The sequence below is a fragment of the Callorhinchus milii genome, unplaced genomic scaffold, assembly GCF_018977255.1.
Source record: "Callorhinchus milii isolate IMCB2004 unplaced genomic scaffold, IMCB_Cmil_1.0 Scaffold2, whole genome shotgun sequence".
Classification (NCBI taxonomy): Eukaryota; Metazoa; Chordata; class Chondrichthyes; order Chimaeriformes; family Callorhinchidae; genus Callorhinchus; species Callorhinchus milii.
In genome coordinates, this window is record NW_024704743.1 from 58030440 (window position 1) to 58044634 (window position 14195).

Consider the following 14195-nt stretch of genomic DNA (forward strand, 5'->3'; position numbering starts at 1 on the left):
GAGTTGTTGCTTCTCAGCTTTGCTCCTTCCTTTCCCGCCACTCCCTTCTCGAACCCCTCCAATCGGGTTTCCGTGTCACCCACAGCACAGCAACCGCCCTGGTCAAAGTGACAAATGACATTCTGTCCATCTGCGATCAGGGCTCCCTCTACCTCCTCGTCTTCCTTGACCTCTCTGCTGCTTTTGACACCGCCGACCACTCTATCCTCATCCACCATCTCTCTCACCTCAACAACCATGGTGCTCCTTGATTGGTTCAGATTGTACCTCACACACCGCCTGCACTTCATCTCCTCAAACGGCTTCTCGTCTAGCCCCAGCACCATCTCGTGCGGCATTCCTCAGGGCTCTGTCTTTGGTCCCCTCCTCTTCAATATCTATATGCTCCCTCTTGGTGACATCATCCACAGACATGGGGTAAACCTCACCGTAACATTGCCCGACTCCGCCACTACCTCACCCCTCAGGCCGCTGAAACTCTTGTTCATGTCTTCATCACCCTCAGGCTCGACTATGCAAACGCCCTGCTTGTCGGCCTTCCCAACTCCTCCCTCCACAGGCTGCAGATAATCCAGAACTCTGAAGTCTGTGTCCTCTCCCGCACTAAACTCCGTGACCCCATCTCCCCCACTCTCGCCCGACTCCACTGGCTCCCTATCCTTCAGAGGATCCAGTTCAAGATCCTGGTCCTCATATACAAAGCCCTCCATGGCCGTGCCCTAACCTACCTCTGCGACCTCCTAACCCCCTACCAACCCGCCTGTTCCCTCCGCTCAGCCGGCTCTGGCCTGCTCCACATGCCCTGACCCACCATTGGTGGGAGAGCCTTCAGCCACTCTGCCCCCAACTTCTGGAATTCCATCTCCCTGTCACTCCGCCTCGCCCCCTCCTTAGCCTCCTTCAAGTCCCGCCTCAAGACCCTCCTCTTCGACCATGCCATCGGCCACCCCCCTTCCCCTCCCTCCCTTTCCCCTACCTAACCCCAGCTCGGGTCTGAAGTGCTATACTCTGTCCAGCGCCTTGGGATGTCTGCCCGACTTGAAAAGCGCTATACAAATGTAATCTTGCTGTTGTTGAAGTTGTTGCTGTATGTGGATGACATCCAACTCTACCTCTCTGCCTCCACCCTCGACTCCAGGACCACTGCTGTTCTGACAGAATGTTTGTCAGAGATTAAGTCCTGGATGAGAGCTAACTTTCTTCAGTTGAACGTCAACAAGACCGAGGCTCTCCTGATTGACTCCCGTCAACGCCTCCTCACCTCAGGCACTGACAATATCACCATCCATGGTTGCACACTGTACCTTGCTAAGCAAGTCCGGAACCTTGGGGTCTTGTTTGACCCTAAACTATCCTTTCTACCCCACATTTGCCCCATGACGCACTCTGCCTTCCTCCACCTGCGCAATGTCACCCAGCTCCGACACTGTCTCACACCACAGGCCACCGAAACCCTCATATATTGAGGCTCATCTATGCAAACTCACTGCTTGTCGGCCTCCCCAACTCCTCCCACCACAGGCTGCAGATCATCCAGAACTCTGCAGCCCATGTCCTCTCCCGCACTAGGCTCCATGACCCTATCACCCCCATCCTTGCCCAACTCCACTGGCTTCCCATCACTCAGAGAGGATACAGTTCAAAATCCTGGTCCTCACCTTCAAAGCCCTCCATGGTCTTGCTTCCGTCTACCTCTGCGGTGTCCTGAACCCCAACTGCCCTATTCAACTTCACTCAGTGGGTTCCGGCCTGTTTCACGTCCCCTACCTTACTCGCCCCACTATCGGCGGGCAGGCCTTCTGCCACTGTGCACCCACCCTCTGGAACTCCATCCCGCAGTCCCTCCATCTCTCCTACTCCCTCATCATTTTCAAGACCCACCTCAAGACCCTCCTCTTCAACCGTGCTTTCGATCTCCCTGCTTCCCCCCTGACCTCCCCCATCCCCCACCCCGACCCTCAGCTCGAGTCCGTAACTCTGTCTGTCCAGCGTCTTGGGACGTCCTCCCGACATGAAGGCGCTATACAAATGTAATTTTGTTGTTGCTGTTTACCTCTCATCTGAAGGTACCTCTAACAATGCAGCAAACACCCAGCACTACATTTGAGTAACAATATATGAGTTCCAAGTCCTGACATGGGGCTTCAACCCACAACCTTCTGACGTGAACAGTGCCATGGGATCTTTAATATTCAACAGAACAGGCAGATTGGACTTCCATTTAATACCTCATCTGAAGAATAGCACCTCCAACCTGCAGCACTGTATTGGATTGTCAGGATAGACTATACAAGTACAAAGCTCCCCATGGGACGTGAACCCATGACTTCTGACTGAGAGACGAGAATGCTACCATCTAAGTTAGGCTGATACAATTGAATTAGGTGCCAAAGAAACTGATATACAGGAACAGTGTAACTCATTAACCTTTTGTAGAGACATTACCCAACTGATGACTTGCTTGAGGGTCACGCTCTGGTGTGCTTCATTTTCCTGTATCCTGGAGTTGTGAGACATTTGTCTGTATACAGTGAGTTCTTTATTTCAATTGTCCATGGTGCCCTGTTGCTAAATGGAGGCCATACAACTCAATACTTGATGCACACACATCTTTTAAAGTTTGATTTGTGAACAATATCAGTTTGGAGCAGTCTGGGGTTCTGCTATTTCATGTCATGGTAGGTTGTGGTTTCCAGATTTGATTTGCTACATGGCTCATTATGTCAAGTGACCAGGGAAGATGCTAGCAGAGACTCACAGAAGCTTCTGAATAAGGAAGGAAGAATCATTGGGTGATGAATTGCAGGATGTTCTGCAAATAGCGTTTGGCAGAAGCCTGGGATCATGTCTTCTAACCATCCTCTTAATTGAGGATTGGTTGGGGTGAAATTACAATAGATCATGAATAGAGTACAGTATAATCTTCTAATTAGTCATAAAACCACATTCCTGCCACCTTTTATTTCATAGAATCATAGAATCCTACAGCATAGAAGGAGGCCATATGGCCCATCATTCACGTCCTGGCTCTTTGAAAGAGCTATCCAATTAATCCCATTCCCCTGCTCTTTCCCCATATCCTAGCAATTTTTGTCTTTTCAAGTATCTATCCAATTCCCCAAAAAGTTATCTTTAATTTAATTTATTATTTTATTTACGTGTATTAATTCATCTTCTCAAGAAGGCTGTCACCAAGTATCTATTAGCACATTCCTTTTCATGAAATCTTGGATCTATTTCAAGGACCCTGGTACTGATTGATTTGACCCTTATGCCTAAAGGCACTTTTTTCCCTCTTCCAACACATTCATTTGCAAATCCTGCCGAGCTTTAGTTTCAGACATGGACCTGCACTTCCAATTAAGGAGAGCTATTTTGTTGGCCACCGATATTGCCAGCCGAACTAATTCACAACTCCTTCTGGGGATAATCAAACTAAACTCAATAATTCTCAAAATAATCACTGTATCATGTGAAACCACTTTGGCTAGTCAGAATTAGTATGTGGGTACTAAATGGGCAGGCATATTAGTACCCACATATGCACCTACCCACACAGTATCCACATTCCTCCACCTTCAGCTTTCATCACTGTATGGATTTCCGAGGATGTTACCAGGCATGAGTGGATACAACTGTCAAGGAAAATTGCACAGGCTTTAGCTTTTCTTTCTCGAGTTCAGATGATTGAGAGGGTTCCTGATAGAGGTTTTTAAAATTGTTAAAGGACTAGATAAAATGGATGCAGATAGGCTACTTCCACTTGCTCATGAGTCCGAAATTAGAGAGCATAAATATAAGTTAGCTCATAGTAGATCTAGTAGGGAGTTTGGGAGGAACTTAGGGTAGTAAGCATGTGGAAGTCACTGCTGAAAACTGCAAATAGCATCAGTATATTTAAGGGAAATCCTGATCCATCTATGAGGGAGAAGGGAATATAGAGATGTCAATGAGGAGAACAGAAGATATGGGGCCTTGTGTAGTGTATAAACACCAGCATGGACTAGTTGCATTTGTGCCATATCACTATGTAATTCTATTTAACTCTATATGTGATATTCCCAGCCTTTACAAGCATGATATTTTGGAGGAGTATAGTAAATGCAGGATTTTACACTGGATTAACTTTAATTTAGAATTCACAATTGTGACCTGTGTCACACCAATAAAAGTGAGATGCCCAATCCAGATTGCAAAGCAATTACTGTATTTGCTTTTGAGTCCCAAATTCAGGTTAGTACTCTGGAACTTCATCACCACTTTAGACTACTCACCAACCTTTTATGGTTTCTTACAAAACATCCTTCTCATTCTTGTTTAATAGGTATGAAGCCATTATTTTAAATAGCCATTGAAAATAATTGTAATCACAGGAAAGTCTGACTGCTAGAAATGATAAATTTCACAGCATCCCATTTGTAAAAGGCTACTGTACTAATCACCAGTTCAGAGGGTTTCCTCTTTCTTTTGAAATGTCTATGTTAGAGTAATCTCAAAATCCTCAATGCAAGCAGGTTATCGGGCTCCATTCACATAAAATAATCCTAAAATAATCCTTGCAATTGGTATAGCGCCTTTCACATCAGGAGGACGTCATATAGCGCCACACAGGATTTAGTGTAAAGTGTAGTGACTGTTTACTTGTAGGCAGACATGGCAGCCCATACAAAGTCCCACAAACAACCATGAAATAAATCACCAATTTTATTTGGGGGATTGTTGGCCAGGACACCAGGAGAAATTCCCTTTTCTTTTTAAATAGCGCCATGGGATTTTTAACGTCTTCCTGAACAGAAAAATAAAATAGACTGCAGTTCTTGATACTTTTAAGAGAGCAGTGATTGAATGATTCTGTCCACCCAACCAGATGAAACAAAAATGCAGGGTAATAAACAGAGATCTAATGTGCCGATTCCGCATTCTGTTTCTTTTTTATAGTTTAGCCATGGGAGCTTTTTTTTAAATCAAATAAAATCAGTGTGATTCCTACACAATTGCTAGCATGTATTCCCGGGTGATATCTTGCATAAATAATTTTTGTGGAACACAAATTTTAGTTAGCTTGCTGTTGCCCCATCAGCATAGCATTTTCCACCATTCTGTTTTAATCTTGTTCAATATCGGAATTGGGTAAACAAATCAAGCCTAAGACGATAACAATTCTCAAATGCTTGAGGCCTGTGGACCTGGACACAAAAGAAGTACATTTAATATATGGTACCTCAAATAGGTCCAGTTAATCTTTCATCCTGGAAGGTATGAAAAAGCGTCAGTTAATTGTAATGTATATACATCTGCTGTCCCATCTGGGCTTTTTGTCACAGTTCACGCTGTTCACCTATTGTGGATTTCAGGATTTTTTCAGATTGCTCAAGGAAAAAATAAGAAACAATTGGAGTTAACTGATAAGAAAGCAGTCAATTTTTAAAGGCTATCCATGGGAGTGTCATACAAAATACTGACCCAACTATAAAAACACTATTATGTAAAACACCTAATCCTACTCTTTTGATATAAAAGCATTACTCAACTCATTAAATTTTTAAAGCGTCTTTCACGTCGGGAGGATTTCCCAAGGCACTGAACAGTCAGGGATCAGGACCCGAGCGTGTGGTACAGGGTTGGAATGAGGGAGAGCAGAGGGGATAGGAGGGCAGTCAAAAAGGAGAGTCTTGAGTCGTACCTTCAAGGAAGCAAGAGAGTCCTGTAGCTCAGTGGTTAGAGCACTCGCTTTGCAAGCGAGAGACCCGAGTTCAATTCCAGACAGGGCGAAACCTTGGGCAAGTTTCCTTACTCCACACGCCTAATAATAATCCCTCCAAAACCAAAAACAATAATAAATTGGTCATTTTCAATCTACGACTGTTTGTGGGACATTGCTGTGCGCAATTGGCTGCCGCGTTCGCCCACAAATATGCAGTCAATTCACTTTACAGTGTGTTCTGTGAAGCGCTTTGGGACGTCCTCCCGACGTGAAAAGCGCTATATCAAATGCAAGGATTCTTCTTCTTATTATTATTATTAGAGGGAGCAAGGCAAAGGGATTGTTAAATGGTGTACCAAAGAGTGGGGGTAGAGAGACTGAATACCCGGCTGCTGATGGTAGGGTGGGTCGGGTGGGAGACCTAGAGCAAGCCAGAATCTGCTGAGTGGAGGGAGCGGACAGGTTGATAGAGGGTCAGAGATGTAGGAGGGGAAAGGCCATGGAGGGCTTTGAAAGTGAGGATGAGGATTTCGAATTCTATCCTCTGAGGGATGGGGAGCCAGTGGAGCCGGGCGAGGGTGGGGGTGACGGAACCTGGTGCGGGAGCGGACATGAGCTGTAGAGTTCTGGATGATCTGCAGTTTGTGGAGGGAAGAATTGGGGAGGCCGACAAGGAGGGTATTTCCATATTTGAGCCTTGAGGTGATGAATGCGTGTATGAGGGTTGTTGCGCCCTGAGGGTTGAGGCAGTGGTGGAGTCGGGCAATGTTGCAGAGGTCGGGGAAGGCAGAGCAGGTCAAGGCATGGATATGGGGGAGAAAGGACAGTTGAGGGTCCTAACTGGCTTGGTGAGGTGGAGTGGGCAACTTGTAGATACTGATGCTGCCAGTGCCTGAGGTGTGGAGACGCTGACGGGAGCCAATCAGGAGGGACTCGGTCTTGCTGACATTCAGCTGTAGAAAATTGGCTCTCATCCAGGACTTGATGTCAGACAGATAGTCTGTCAGGACATCAGTTGTCCTGGAATTGAGGGTGGAAGCAGAGAGATGTATGCGGGTGTCATCCGCATACATGTGGAAGTTGACCTCATGTCTGCGGATGATGTCACCAAGGGGGAGCATAGAGGTTGAAGTGGAGAGGACCGAGGACAGAGTTCTCAGGAACACCACACAAGACTGTGTAGGGGCTGGAAGAGAAACCATTATCGAAGACAAATTGGAAACGGTGTGAAAGATAAGACCTAGACCATTCAAGGACAAAACCTTGAAGGTTGACATTAGGTGAGGTGAGAGGAGAGAAGGTGGAGGAGCTGCCTTCGATACAGTGGAGGATGGAGTAGTCCACTGTATTGAAGGCAGCAGAGAGGTCGAGGAGGACAAGAAGGCAGAGGTCACCCTAGTCACTGATGGGCAAAATGTAATTTGTCACCTTGACCAGGGAAGTTGGAAGGTGGAGTCCTGTAGCTCAGTGGTTAGAGCACTCGCTTTGCAAGCGAGAGACCTGAGTTCAATTCCAGGCAGAGGGCGAAACCTTGGGCAAGTTTCCTTACTCCACACGCCTAATAATAATCCCTCCAAAACCAAAAACAATAATAAATTGGTCATTTTCAATCTACGACTGTTTGTGGGACATTGCTGTGCGCAATTGGCTGCCGCGTTCGCCCACAAATATAGTCAATTCACTTTAGTTTGTTCTGTGAAGCGCTTTGGGATGTCCTCCCGACATGAAAAGCGCTATATCAAATGCAAGGATTATTATTATTAAGTTTCCGTGCTGTGAGAAGCACAGGAACCTGATTGGAGGGGCTTGTGAAGGGAGTTGTAGGAGAGGAATGAGAGAAGCTGAGAAGCAACGACTCTTTCAAGGACCTTCGAAAGAAAAAGGAGGTTGGAGATGGGCTAGTAGTTAGAAGGCAGGGTTGGGTCAAGGAAAGGTTTCAGGTTCGGGGTGATTGTAGCTGTTTTTAGGGGGCTGGTAATGGTGTCGGAGATTGCTGGTGTCGGAGAGAAGAAGTGTGAAGAGGTGAAGATGGGAAGTATGTAGAGGGGTGGGGATGGGGTCAAAGGAACAGGTGATGTGTTTCATGCTGCATATGGTGGTGATGAGAGAGGAAGGGGAGACAGGTTCGAAAATGTGGAGGGAGGGATGGGGAGGGGGATGGGGTGAAGTGTGGGGGGAGATGGGGAGGGAATGGTAGTTGGAGGGCAGAGGCAGCTGAATGGATGCCCTCAATTTTGGATTCAAAGAAATCCAGCATCTCCTCATCCAGCATCTACTCTTCGTGGATCTCTCTCTAACTGCATCCAGATAAACTGGTCAGCTATCTCTTCAATTATAAACTGAGTGCAATACATCCAACCAAAAGATAATAATAATAATGATGATAATCCTTAAATTTGATATCATGCCTTATCACGTTTTCGAGACGTCTCAAAGCACATAACAGAATATACTGTAAAGTGAATTGACTGTATATTTTTGGTGGGCAAAATGGGCAGCCAATTGCACACAGCACTGTCCCACAAACAGTTGTAGATTGAGTGACCAAATTTTTTTTAATTTGAAAAGGGGGTAATAATCGTCTTCAGATCACACCTGAAGACTTTCCTCTTCCACTGTGTCTATGGTCACCTCCCTTTCACCAGACTTGGTGTTAAACTGTAACATCGTTCATTGCTCTGAGATGTTATCCCAAGTCAAACGCACTATATAAATGCAAGTTGTTGTTCTTATCCGGAAGAAGATTAGACAGTAATTGCCCAATTTGTTAGCTGTAGTTAATAACTACACAAAAGTTTCCAGATATGTTTTGCCCAAGAGGGTAAATATATTTACAGGGAAGCCACCCAAAGTACTCTCTTCGATGAAAACTCATTGATCTCTTTGTCCATTGTAGCTATTTTTCATCTCCTCTATAAATTATTGAAAGAATTTATATATTAATACATATAATTATAAATATAAATACATTTCCATAAAATTTAAATTGTAAACATATAAAATAGAAATAGAAATTTCCATAAAAGTCTTGAAAGGATTTTTTGATCTGTCTTGCGCCCATTTTCGTCCCCCCATATTTCTGTGACAGAAAAATTACTTTCTCAGTTTACCATTTCTAAGCAAGTGAGTGAAACTTTACTGAGCTCTCTCATGTTTGTAATGTCTGGTGTGTGCTTGATAGGGATTATATGGAATGAGAGGATCTAAATATCGTGCAATTCTTTATGCAAGTTGTTATTGTTGATTTGAGTTACACGCTCCTTCACATTTTACAAACTTCAAACACGTGAACACAACATTATGTTAAGAAGATACAACGCCTAAAAGTTCTTCTCTCTGTTGTTCACAGACGAAGATGATAAAACACCTTCAAGTAACTAACTTAGATTCACAATCTATTCTTGTGTATATTATTTCTGGCTGTTGGTGAGAGTGCTGTCATAAAGCCGCCATTATTTTCATTCTGTTTGTGGTGGAGGTTTGAAGCATGTTTACATCTCCGTCCATTTGTTGAACCACGCTTTTTCCAGCAGTTATAATAATAATTCTTGCATTTGATATAGAACCTTATCACGTCTTTGAGATGTCTCAAAGCTCTTCACAGAATATACTGTAAAGTGATTTGACTGTATATATTGTGGGTGAAATGCGGCAGCCAAGTATGCACAACAGTGTCCCACAAACAGTCATGGATTGAGTGACCAAATTATTATTATTTTNAAAAAATGTTTTTGAAGGGCTTATTACCCTCGCAAAAGTGATCTGCCAATCGACTGACAACTGGGTTCTACTGCTACTTACTGCTAGGTAAACAGTGTGGAATAAGGAAGCTTGCCCAAAGTTTCGCCCAGCCCTTGAATCAAACCAGGTCCAAGGCGAGGCGAGTGCTCTAATCACTAAGATACAGGACCCCATAACAACAACCAATTTAAATTATGCTATTTGAACACTTTTTTCATTGCTAGTAATAATGTTTCTTGCATTTGATATGGTGCCTTTCATGTCAGGATGTCCCAAAGTACTTCACAAGATACACTGTAAAGTGAGTAACTATGTATTTTGTGGGTGAATGCGGCAGATAATTAGTGAACAGTGATTTGTTCCACAAATAGACATAAAGTGAATGGTTAATTTTATCTGGGAATTGTGTTATTTAAATTGGTTGTTGTGGAATGTGCTGTTGTTTTAAGCACTGAGCATTGGAGGAAAGGAAATATTTCCAATGCTGTGTTATGAATTCACATCCATGGAAGAGCCAACTTCAGACTATCCAGGCTCATGTCACATGGAATCCTTGCAGCCTTCAGAAAGAAGAGACCTTCATCCCATCACTTTATGAGCTGGATTCAAATCCAATTTCTGAGGTGAGAAATAAAATTAGCTTAATTCTCAGGGGATGGCAGATTTTCTTCCTCAATGTGTTAATCCACTGCTCCTCTTAGTCTCCCGCATAATGTTTACATAGCCCAAATGAATCAGGTCAGGACTGCTGGTAATGAGTAACAAACGCAAATTAGTTTCTTGCTTATTGTTAGAATATTAAGTGGCTCATTCAGTCAGCACAACATGTTGGTAAGTATCACCTGCAAAAAATTTAAAACAAACTGTTTTTCTAATTGAAACACATATTCAGATTACATAGCATATTAGTGATAATGACTTGCACACACAATACCTAGTATTTTGTTCTGGGAGAGAGTTGCTGATGTGCACTTATTTACAGTGTTGATGCTGAAAGATCTATGGGTAAGTGCATCACATGATGCCATACAGACCAGGAAAGTGCCAAAGTGTCACATTGCAGTTCTCAGAATCTTGCCCAGAAGCTGACAATCACTCAGAAAAGAAAATCAGGAGATGATCTATCGGGGTATTGAAATCTTGTGTTTCAATCTACAGCTTTAGTCTACAGCATCTTGAAGGACATGGCATCTAATTTTCACTTTTCCTTGTTGATCTCTGGTTAAGAGCTTAGATCCATCAATTAATTTTTCAGACTGTCCTCCCGGTATGCTATGCAAATCAAAGATTCTACAATGCTAGACCAAGGGCAAGTCAGGATGTTTGTGTGAAGTATAAGCACTGGCACAGAGATGAACATGCTGTAAACTGAGGTAAGCTGACACATCAAGTAGTTAATAGTCATTCATAAAAATGATCCACTTGACATTATGTAGGTGGTCATAAGTGTGGGAAATGCTAAACATGAAATTAGATAGGAAGTAACGCTTCAGTGAGAAAGAACTTTGGATACTTTGCATGTTAATTGAGTAAAGAGGAAGAAAAGAATCCTTTCTGGACAAAAAACACACTTTGTCAATGCCTTATAAATTGTTAAGCATGGGCCAATATCATTAAGTGAGTGAATCATTACTCTGAAGCCCACAAAATTGTGTTTGATTCTTGAAAGGGAATCAATGACCTCTGCAAAGTGTAAATTAAAATACAATGAAAAGAACCAAACTAACTCTACCTATCTGAAAAAAAACAAGAAAATTGCTGACGAGCTAAAAATACCATTGTGTAAACATTTGTACTGAGGTGAGAGAACCACAGACCCTATCTCTTTCTATGGAGCTGCTGTAGAATCTGATATGTGGTGCTATCAATTGTATTGTCAGAATTGTGTATTTTCACTGGTAATTGTAGAAAATTCATTGTCACATCCTTGCTAACAGTACGGAGCAAAGTTTCACAACTCCTCAATTGAAAATATGCCAAGTTCTTTCTTGTTTGTTGATCCAAGTAAATATTTTAAGTAGAGTATTCATCCTCTGGTTTGTAAGAGTGTGACTTTAGAGTTTAAACAGGTAAACTGTTGCTTCTGTCTGCACAGAATAGCATGCAACAACATCACTGAGTCCACGGGAAAGTCATATATTAAATACTGATGATATTACTGATATTGGCTCCTGGCACTAGGAGGAATGACCATAAAATACCACCAGAGTTAGATTATCAGGCAGGAAACTATTGCTAAGTGGAAAGGAGACACATTCTCCATGGTTTGAGTTGATCCTCTACTAGGTCCTCTCTATGTTTTATAAGCCAGAATGGGAACAGTAGAGGAACACAGATTAACCATCCACCTCTTACTTAGATAGCCCAAATGAGAGGACGGCATGGGTTGATGATCTAATGGGAGCACACAGCGGCTTAATGGACAGGTGGATGGTCCAATGGAAGCACACTGTGGTCATTAAAAGTTGCAAACACTTTGATTTTCTTTCAGTCTTACTCATTGGGCAGGTGCATGACTTTAATGTATGTCTACTTCGCACTAGCGCACATAGAATAATAAGTCAGGGGAAAAATGTATGTCTACCTCATTCTGTCTACAAGGACATCCCAAGGTGTCCACAGAGCCTTGGGATGTCCTCCTGATGTAAAAGGCGTTATACAAATGTTATTTTTTGTTGTTGTTCTGGGAACATGCAGGTGTCCAATGACATAGTGCCATTGATAACACTTAAATTCTACCCTATTCTTACTTCATTATCATTAATTAATAATAATTAATAATCTACCAACTAATTAATTAATATCATCAATTAATAATAAATAATAATCCACCTTCCCCAATCCTGACCCCCAGCGACTTGGGACATCCTCCTGATCTACAAGATGCTATACAAATGTAATATTGTTATTATTGTTGCAGCATTCTTTAGTTAAATAGCACTAAGAGGTATCATGTATTATTTCTGTTATATATGAACATGGATTTTACTGGTAAAATTCATTGAAATTGAATGTACTCAACAGAAGAAGTGCAGTAGATATTAGATCAACATTTGAGGAAATACAATTTTAAAGGGTATGAGGAAAGAACAGGAAATTGGATAGGAGTAGATATCTTCAGTGGGGAAGTCAAAATCAGCACACTCATGATAATAAATATTAATCCTTGCATTTGATATAGCGCTTTTCACATCTTCTAGATGTCTCAAAACAGTTTACAGAATATACTGTAAAGTGAATTGACTGTATTTTTGTGGGCAAAATGTGGCAGCCAATTGCACACAGCAGTGTCCCACAAACAGTTGTGGATTGAAATGACCAATTTATTTATTTTTTTGTTCTTGATGGATTATTATCAGGCATGGAAACTTGCCCAAGGTTTTGCCCTGCCGGGAATCAAACCTTGGTCTCTCGCTTGCAAGGCGAGTGCTCTAACCAATGAGCTACAGGACTCCATGATGATGGGCTGCATAGCTTCCTTCAATGCTATAAACCTTCTATAGTCTTCATTTCTGTGAAGTATCAAGCGTAAGGAATATTATTCTTGTGAACAAGAACCTGGGGTAAGACCAAATTATTTTTATTCATGACATTTTTCAGGTTAAATATGAATGAAGTGTCATTGCAAAACAGAAAGCTGGATGCTCAGCTACACTAATGACCATATAGTAGGTGATGGAGTTTATAACACATCTAAACTCTTAAAATCAATCTTACATATACTTTCTTTATAAAAAATCACAAGAGTTAATGGAAGTTTTCTTTGTGTATGCCATAAGAGCCCAGATTATTTCAAATAGTCACAGTCTCTCCCGACCATTGATTATATCCACATGCCTAAATGGTATAACCATCACTACTTGCACAAAGTGGTTTGAAATAATTTGGAGCCCATCTATTGCAAATATGGAATACTGTACATCAACTGAGAGCTTTCCAACATTCTTTTGTAACTAAATAGTATTTGTAGCATTCGTGAGTTCTATACCTTTTTACTGCTGTAAATGAACAATAGGAAACAATATGATTTCATATATAACGTGTATACAGAGTAATTTGTTAACATGTAATCCACTTCCGTGCTTTCATAGCTATCACGTGCATGTGATTCCATATACTTCCAGGTCCTAGGCAACTATCAGCTTTGTTTCTCTTCCAGATACATTTTGGTGGAGACCATGACTATGGTAGGGAGAGATTATGACTATCTGTAATCATCAGGCCACTTGATGCATACACAAAAATGCACTTCCAACTCTTGCAGTTTTCTCTTGATATAAAAAGGTTATGTAAGATTGATTTTAAGAGTTTAGACGTATTATAAACTCTTTCAACTACTTTAGGTACATTCTCCTGGAATTAAGTAAACAGGTTACATGCCTCCAGGAAATTCCCATTTGTGGATATGTAAAATTCATTGTGGTTTGGAGACTGGGTTTCTGCATTTGACAGACAATCGGCTGACCCCAAAACAAACCTAATGCTATGAAATGTCAAAAGGAATACTGTACTTTTAGAACAAATTAGAATAAGCAACTCAGCTCTTATTATACTAAGTAACAAATAGCTAGCTGTGAATTTAAAGAAGTAATTTAATCTAGAGGTTCTGCTGACATTCATAAACTGCTCAGATTTCACGCTCATGATGCATGATATCATCAGAGATGCCTTATTGGATTGCAGCCTTCTAACTCGCTACCAGCTATTTATTATCCTACATTTGCCAGTCATATGGTTTCAGTAGTATTGT